The 7,933-nt window shown below is 46.0% G+C and overlaps 1 pseudogene; it reads left to right on the top strand.

Moving 5' to 3' along the window:
* The first annotated feature begins 356 nt into the window (after positions 1-356).
* On the top strand, positions 357-897 carry LOC125394048 (myosin light polypeptide 6 pseudogene; annotated as a pseudogene).
* The last annotated feature ends 7,036 nt before the right edge of the window (positions 898-7,933 follow it).

Genomic DNA, 7,933 nt, shown 5'->3' with positions numbered 1-7,933 from the left:
TTGTTGTTTCGGTGTTTAGGAAGCAGTCAGGGAATCCCCAGAGCAAGCTGGTTAATTAGACTAGCTAAATATGCAAACTTTGGGCTCAAGTGGGAGGCTTCCTCCCCATGTATAAGGTGCAAGGTCACCAAGGAAGTAATATCCACATCTGGCCTCCACAGGGGTATGGGGACACACATGTGGGTGTGCACCCCCACCCACCCACACATACACGTACGTAGAGTCGGTAAGCTGAATTTGATCACTGAAACCTATAGCGGAAAGAGTATAATATCAAAAGTTGTCCTCTGGTGTTCATGAATGCACCCGCACTTACACACATAACATTATACACGCAAGAAATAGAAAAAGTTTGAAATAGAAACAAATTGATAGGCCGGAAAAGGTCCTGCAGAGCTGAGTAGCCAAGATGTGTGACTTCACCGAGGACCAGACCACAGAATTCAAGGAGGCTTTCCAGCTGTTTGACCGAACAGGTGATGGCAAGATCCTGTACAGCCACTCTGGGGATGTGATGAGGGCCCTGGGCCAGAACCCTACCAATGCCAAGGTGCTCAAGGTCCTGGGGAACCCCAAGAGCAATGAGATGAATGTGATGGTGCTGGACTTTGAGCACTTCCTGCCCATGCTGCAAACAGTGGCCAAGAACAAGGACCAAGTAATTTATGAGGACTATGTTGAAGGCCTTCATGTGTTTGAAGAGGAAGGGAATGGTACCGTCATGGGTGCCGAAATCTGGCATGTACTCGTCACACTGGGAGAGAAGATGACAGAGGAGGAAGTGGAGATGTTGGTGGCGGGTCACAAGGACAGCAACAGTTGTATCAACTACGAAGAGCTTGTCCGGATGGTGCTGAACGGCTGAGGACACTTCCAGATCCCCAGCCTGTACCTTGTCCAGTGTGAGATCTCCCTGTGGCCCTCATAGGTTCCCTTGTCACAGCACCCTGCCATCTGATCTCTTCTGGATGTCTGTCTTCAATAAATAAAATTTTCTCTCTTTGCCCTAGAAAGAAAGAAAGGAAGGAAGGAATGAAGAAAGAAAGAAAGAAAGAAAGAAAGAAAGAAAGAAAGAAAGAAAGAAAGAAGCAAATTGATACATGAATAAGTAGATAGACACATCCCTTTTGGTCTTATTTTTTAAATCAAGAGGATAGACTGCCCTGTAATGCATTGGCCCTGGGTACAGTCTCCAGTAGGCACGAGAAAGCTCACAAAGAGTTGCCCCCGTGACAGAGTGCACTTGCCTGTATGGAGTCACCACTCAGGCAGAGTCACAGCTAGCAGTCCAAAACCCCCCGTAAGTAGCAAACTTAAGAGTCGGAGAAAAACGAACCCTCTGTTGTACTTTGAAAGAAAATGGCCCCCACAGGGAGTAATACTATTAGGAGATGTGGCTTTGCTGGAGTAGATGTGGCCTTGTTGGAGGAAGTGTGTCGCTGAGGGGGTGGGCTTTGAGGTCGCCTATGCTGAAGCTACACCTGGTGACACAGTTCACTTCCTGTGGTGATGCAGTTCACTTCCTGTGGTGATGCAGTTCACTTCCTGTGGTGATGCAGTTCACTTCCTGAGGCATGAGGATCAAGATGTAGAACTCTCAGCTCCTTCTCCAGCACTGTGTCTGCCTGCATACCTCCGTGTCCCACCATGATGATAATGTACTAAACCTCGGAAACTGTAGGTAGCCCACTTAAATGTTTTCCCGTGTAAGAGTTGCCGTGGTCATAGTGTCTCTTCATAGCAGTAGAAACTCTAAGACACCCTCTAAAGTTTATCAAATCAATGTAGCAAAGACAAATTGTTTCTTCTTTTTCTCCAGCAGGGTGTCACTCTACAGCCCAGGTGGGCTACACCTTCAGACACCTCCGAGTGCCTCAACCTCCCAATTGCTGAGATTCTAGATGTTTGTCACCAAACCTGGCAACCAAAGGGCAAATCCCAATCATCCACCGCCAAACCGAGTATGAAGTTTGTTGAAACAGCCAGCCTCTAAAGCTCACTTTTCCAGACAATTGTGTTTTATTGTTCATATTCGTTAAGCACTAAAAACTTAGAAAACAAACAGGGAGCCAGACAGATGGCTCAGTGGGTGAGAGCATATAATACTCTCCCACAGCGCTCAGGGGGTGAGAGCATATAATACTCTTCCACAGCGCTCAGCGGGTGAAAGCATATAATATTCTCCCACAGAGCTCAGGTTCCTTTCCCAGCAGCCATCCAAGCAGCTTCCAAGCACCTGAAACCCCAGCTGTAAAAAATCTGATGCCTTTGGCCTCTGAGAAAACCTGTAGTGTATGGCATATTCTCCAACACACACACACACACACACACACACACACTGTTTAAAATCTTAAAAAGCTTCTTTTACATCTGCATATTTGTCATACACATATCACAGTGTGTGTGAGATCGGAGGAGAATTCGCAGAAGACAGTTCTCTCCTTACACCGTGTAGGATCTGCTTACTAAACTGATTGTCAGGCTTGAAGGCAACGCCCTCCACCCACTGAGCCACATCGCTGACCCCATGGCTTCAATTCTTAATGCCATTTCAGAGCTTTGTCTCCGGTTCACTAGCCTCATACAGGTGAACTGTGGGCACTGTTCCAGCGCTGGTCACCAGAGGTGGGAGCAGACACCTGTAGAAGGAGGGAAGAACTGCTAACACCCCGGGAGGTGTTTGTTCACAGGAGGCTGGAGAAAATGCAGAATGGGAGTCTGCTTACTTTTGCTTTGTTTTTGTTTTTCTCATTGGTAATTTTACTGACTGTTTCACAACAGGAGAACACAAGTTTGAATTGTGGCTGGGATTATGAGGGGTGAGACCCCGGCTCCACAGCTCTCCATTCTGAGTTATGGCTGGGACTATGAGGGGTGAGTGACCCCGGCTCCACAGCTCTCCAATCTGCGCAGTTCACACTGCCGCCCTGGAAACACGCTGCAGCTTCTTGTTTTCAAGCTGGCCAAGTCCCTACATGTGCTGACCACATAAATGACGAACACTGGCGAGTAAGGACATCTGAACTTCCCTTCACTAGTTCCCAATTTGACTGGGGGAGAAAATAGAAAGTTTTCTGATTAGATTAGACATCACTTATGCTTAACTGTTTGGATGAAGCAAGCTAGTGAACCCATCCGAGGAAAACTTGCATTTCTCAAGACTTCGTTGCGGCCACTCCTCATCAAGGGGAATGAGTATGGATGTGAAGTCACACTGAACTCTGCGTCTCTGCTCCTACGATGGGAAGCTTCACTTGGTGTGCTTGTGGACACACGAGACTCTTCCTTTTTAGACGTCCAAGCAGACTGAAAAACAAATTGCAAAACCTCACTGACACTAAGATATTGCGTCACTTCACCCTGCCTCCACACTTCCCCCACTGTGGGCCCGGAAGATTTCCTCATATCTGAGTACATCAGCAGTGAGAACTGGCATTAACACTGGAATCCCTTCCAGAGCACTGCTTCCCAACAACCATGTACGGGATGGAGCCACTGACTTGCAGGACGTGTGCCGGACTCCGATCTAAACAGAGTGGAGAGGAAGAACTGACAGCTTCTGTTGTCATTAAAACAATATTAAGACACCATGTCTGTTATCTCCTATATCTTTCTAGTACATCAGTAAGCAGTGAAGAAGTTCTGTTAACGCTTACTGCAAAGAAGATGGGCAGAGGCGATCCATGCCTTTAATCCCAGTGTTGCGAGGTAGATGCACTCGGATCTCTGAGTTTGAGAATAACCCGGTCTACGGAGTCAGAACAGGAAGAGCTACACAGAGAAACCCTGTCTCAAAAAACCAAACCATGCAAACAAGCAAACAAAAAGCACAATGCTGTCCCCTCCAGCAGTTTTTACAAAAAGAGTGAGTTTGTGGCCGTTCTCATCGGTGGAAGCATCACCAGGCAGAAGGGGAGGCCAAAGAACCCCAAAACAGAACTGCAAGATAGATTATTTGTGTGATAATAATGGATGTGGCCCCAGAGAAACAGATAGTTCACACCATGCTTTGCTATTTTATCACCGTCACCAATAATGATCAATATCTGTTAAGCTATCTATTTTTATAAACATTTCTAGTCTTAATAATTTTTCTCTATTTCCAGTACAGTGATGCTTGGTGCATTGAAGGCAATCAGTCAATAACTGTTTATTGAATCAATGAATGAATGAATGACAATAAAGAGGTAAAAATTACTACTTAAGGAAAAACAATTTGGTCTTTGTTGTGCTGTGCAAAAGTATCCCTTTATAACTGGCTATATTTAATCTCTTTTCTTTTAGACCCCGATTGTTTACTTTCTCTCTCTTCTGCTTAGAGCTAATAACTTGGGACCTTTGTGTGAGGACCATGATATTTGCATACAATGTCTGCACACCCTCCCTTCTGCTCTTGGTTAGTTGTAGGAGTTGATACTACGAAATAGCTATCACAGCATATTTGGAGCATAATAATGAGGGTAAATGTCTGCACATAGTCATTACAGATACATTTCTTGATGTTTTGGCTTGGATGAGTTTTGAAGCAGAGTCTGTGGTGCAGAGGGTAGATCAATTATGCCTCTCGGCCAGTGTGATCTTTCCAGAACTCTGCTTGACAGCAAGAGCTTGAGAGCTCTTTATGGTTGAAGGGCGAGAAGACTGGCAGCCATTGTTTCCCCAGGGTGACTGCAATGTGTGGTACTGAAGCAGGCCTTTATCTCCAGCCCGCTTCTGTTTATCCTTCTGGGAAGGAGAAAAACAATACTCACTGGTCTGGTATGGAAGTGATTGCCAAGAACCTTGTGATCCACACAGGGAAGGTGACACCAGCCGCTACAGCTCACAGACGCTTCCCTGTGACTAGGAGGAGCTCGGTACTTTTGGAGATGCTGGGCAAGAAAAAAAATCAGAAATAGATTCATAGATTTTCACAGTATGTACACATTTCTTCAATATGTTAGCAAACGTTCTTTAGCCTGAAGTTTCAGACCACAGGTTCATTTAACCCAGTGTTTCTGGACCAGGGTATGCCACACTCCTTGTGGAATCTGCTATTGTTCTGGTTCCTCCTTATTCTCCATGGTATGGAATCAGTCATTGTGCCCAGTTTGGTTCTCTTTTCTTTCTTTTCTTTTTTTAAATAATAAAAGGGGGGTATTGAAGGAAACAGGGTAAGTAGAAGGAGGAACAAGAGGAAGAGGAGGAAGAGCCTGGGGAAGGAGGAGGGATGAGAGGAGAGAAAGAAGTGGGGGATATTGAGTTAGTAAGCATGGCATCAGGAATGAAGTCTTTATGTTCTAGCATCTTCTGATGTGTTTTTGTTTTCAAGTGATGTTAGATCTTTAAATCATTAAAGATATGTCTCAAGGTAAATTGTTTTTGCACAGCATTGCAATAGGCACTTCCAAGGTTTTCCTGGGTCATTTTACAGTCTAAAAGCAATTCCCCGGTCCATTTCTTATCTATTCTATAAGTCTTGTTGGAGATAAACTCAAACCCTTGTAAATTTTCAAAGATCTGTTAGTGTTAGTCTGTATCATATTAGAGCAGGTGTCCTTTGGTATGATTCCGTATTAAAACAAACAAACAAACAAACAAAATGTTGTCTTCCTTCCTGCAGTTTTCCTGGATGTGACTTCCTGGAGATGGAAGTCGAGAGGCTTTGTTTCTGCAACAACACCCACCAGGAAAAGCCCTTTGCCATCAGTGCGCTGAGCTGGTGGCTACTAAACTCCAGTTTGTTCTTGTCTCTCTTCTTCTTCTTCACTTCCAGAGGCTCTGATTTAAGAAGAGTTGGGTGGAAGCAAGGATTTGTGATGTGCTTCATTTTCTTAGGCAGGGTCTCCAGGTACCGCCCAGGCTATCCTGGAACTCAGTACACAGGTGAAATTGGACTTGAACTTACCTAGGATCCCCAGGTCTCAGCCCCTAAGCACTAGGCTTACAGGCATTAAGGCACCATGCGTGATCCAATTCTGCTTTTCTATCTAGTAGAAACTTGGGCAGTGGCACTTGAAGAAAAACCCTTTATGATTTCCACTTTAAAATCTGCTCCTTCAGTAGGAGGGGGGCGGGAAAAGTTGGAAGGAATAAAATGAAATTTCTGCCTGGCAGCTAGTGTTGTGGTCTCTCTCAGTACTGTTTCTCCTTATGACCTTGACAGCTCCCCCAAACACACAGGAGGTAGTGAACCTTGAGATGGGAGGGTGGCTAGGTTCTTCTGTGATCTTGGGGAAGGCATCCACTCTCCCAGCTCTTCTTCCGGCTCAGTTACAGAATCTGTATACCTGCAGAGTACATTGTAGTTGGCCGTCCCACATTTCAGCCTGCTCTTTGTCCCTCTATAGCTGGCAGTGTGGTTCCAGAATTGTCCAGCTTTTGGAGTGAACTAATTCATCCGAATTACTGGTAATAACGCTAATCCTCAAGGCTCGGGAAGACGAGCCCTGCCCACCAGGTAATAACTGTTGCAAACATAAGCAACTGACCCAAGTGAGGCTAAGGAAAGGTGCTGCTTCCATTGTTTGCTACTGTGTTGCCCCGACTGAAAAGGAAACAGAGTCCTGCTGGCAGCCACATTACAGAGGGGATTAGCATTAGGACTCATCCAACACAAGAGTTTCAAGACAGTGAAGAATCCTGGAAACCTTGGGACACTGTGGTTTCACTGATCTGCCATTTCTCCACGTCACAGTTACATCTGTCAGTAAATGGCTGTAGCTGAGCATGGCAGAGGATTCCATGAGTTTAAGGCAGTCTGCTTAGCAAAGCCCTGTCTCAAAAAGACAAACAAGCAAACAAAACAACAAACAAACAAACAAGCAAGCAAAAGGGCTGGAGAGACAACTCAGTAAAGTAAGTGTGGTATAAGCAAGGGGACCTAAGGTTGAGCTACAACACCCTCATAAAGGGACGTACTTTTGGCCAGAGCTGGGCTTGCCTAGCCTGATGATGGAGCCCCAAATCCTACCCAGAGATCCTGTCCAAGACAAGAAGATAGATGACTCCAGGGGAGTGATGCTGACCTCTAACCTTTACATTATGCACACACACACACACACACACACACACACACACACACACACACAGGGTTTTGCGTGCATTCACCAGTTGTCAACTATTACCAGAAAGGTTAGTAGGCACACATAATAAACATTCTACCAGTGATTAGATCAATCTCCTCAGACAGTCTCCCTTCTTTACCAAGAGCACAAACAACCTTAAACGTCAGCTAGGGTCTGACTGACTGTGCCCTTCCCGGAGCAGGGTAAGAGAAACAACACTAGGTAAGCAGCACTGCTAATGAGGGGGACTTGGTTGTCATTGTCTTGGGATCTATAGACTTATGGAAAACAGTGTGGGTTAACTTCTAGGCAGAAGAGCAACAACCATTCAGCAAGTATTGATTTCTTGAGTCAGTAGCTGAAGAAACAGATTCCAGATGAAGCAAACGTCCCCAAGCATAACTGCAGGGCACTTCTATCACTGCATCCTTCAGGGCACTGCTACCTCTGCATCCTTCAGGGCACTGCTACCTCTGCATCCTTCAGGGCACTGCTACCACTGCATCCTTCAGGGCACTGCTACCACTGCATCCTTCAGGGCACTGCTACCACTGCATCCTTCAGGGCAATGCTACCTCTGCATCCTTCAGGGCACTGCTACCACTGCATCCTTCAGGGCACTGTTACCACTGCATCCTTCAGGGCACTGCTACCACTGCATCCTTCAGGGCACTGCTACCCTCTGCATCCTTCAGGGCACTGCTACCTCTGCATCCTTCAAGGCACTGCTACCACTGCATCCTTCAGGGCACTGCTACCCTCACATCCTTCAAGGCACTGCTACCACTGCATCCTTCAGGGCACTGCTACCACTGCATCCTTCAAGGCACTTCTATCCTCTCCATTCTGCAGGGTACTGCAACCACTGTACTGAACCTGTGATTCTC

Source organism: Myodes glareolus, chromosome 15 (genome assembly GCF_982192425.1).
Source record: "Myodes glareolus chromosome 15, mMyoGla1.1, whole genome shotgun sequence".
Taxonomy (NCBI): domain Eukaryota; kingdom Metazoa; phylum Chordata; class Mammalia; order Rodentia; family Cricetidae; genus Myodes; species Myodes glareolus.
This window is presented reverse-complemented; position numbering and strand designations above follow the sequence as displayed.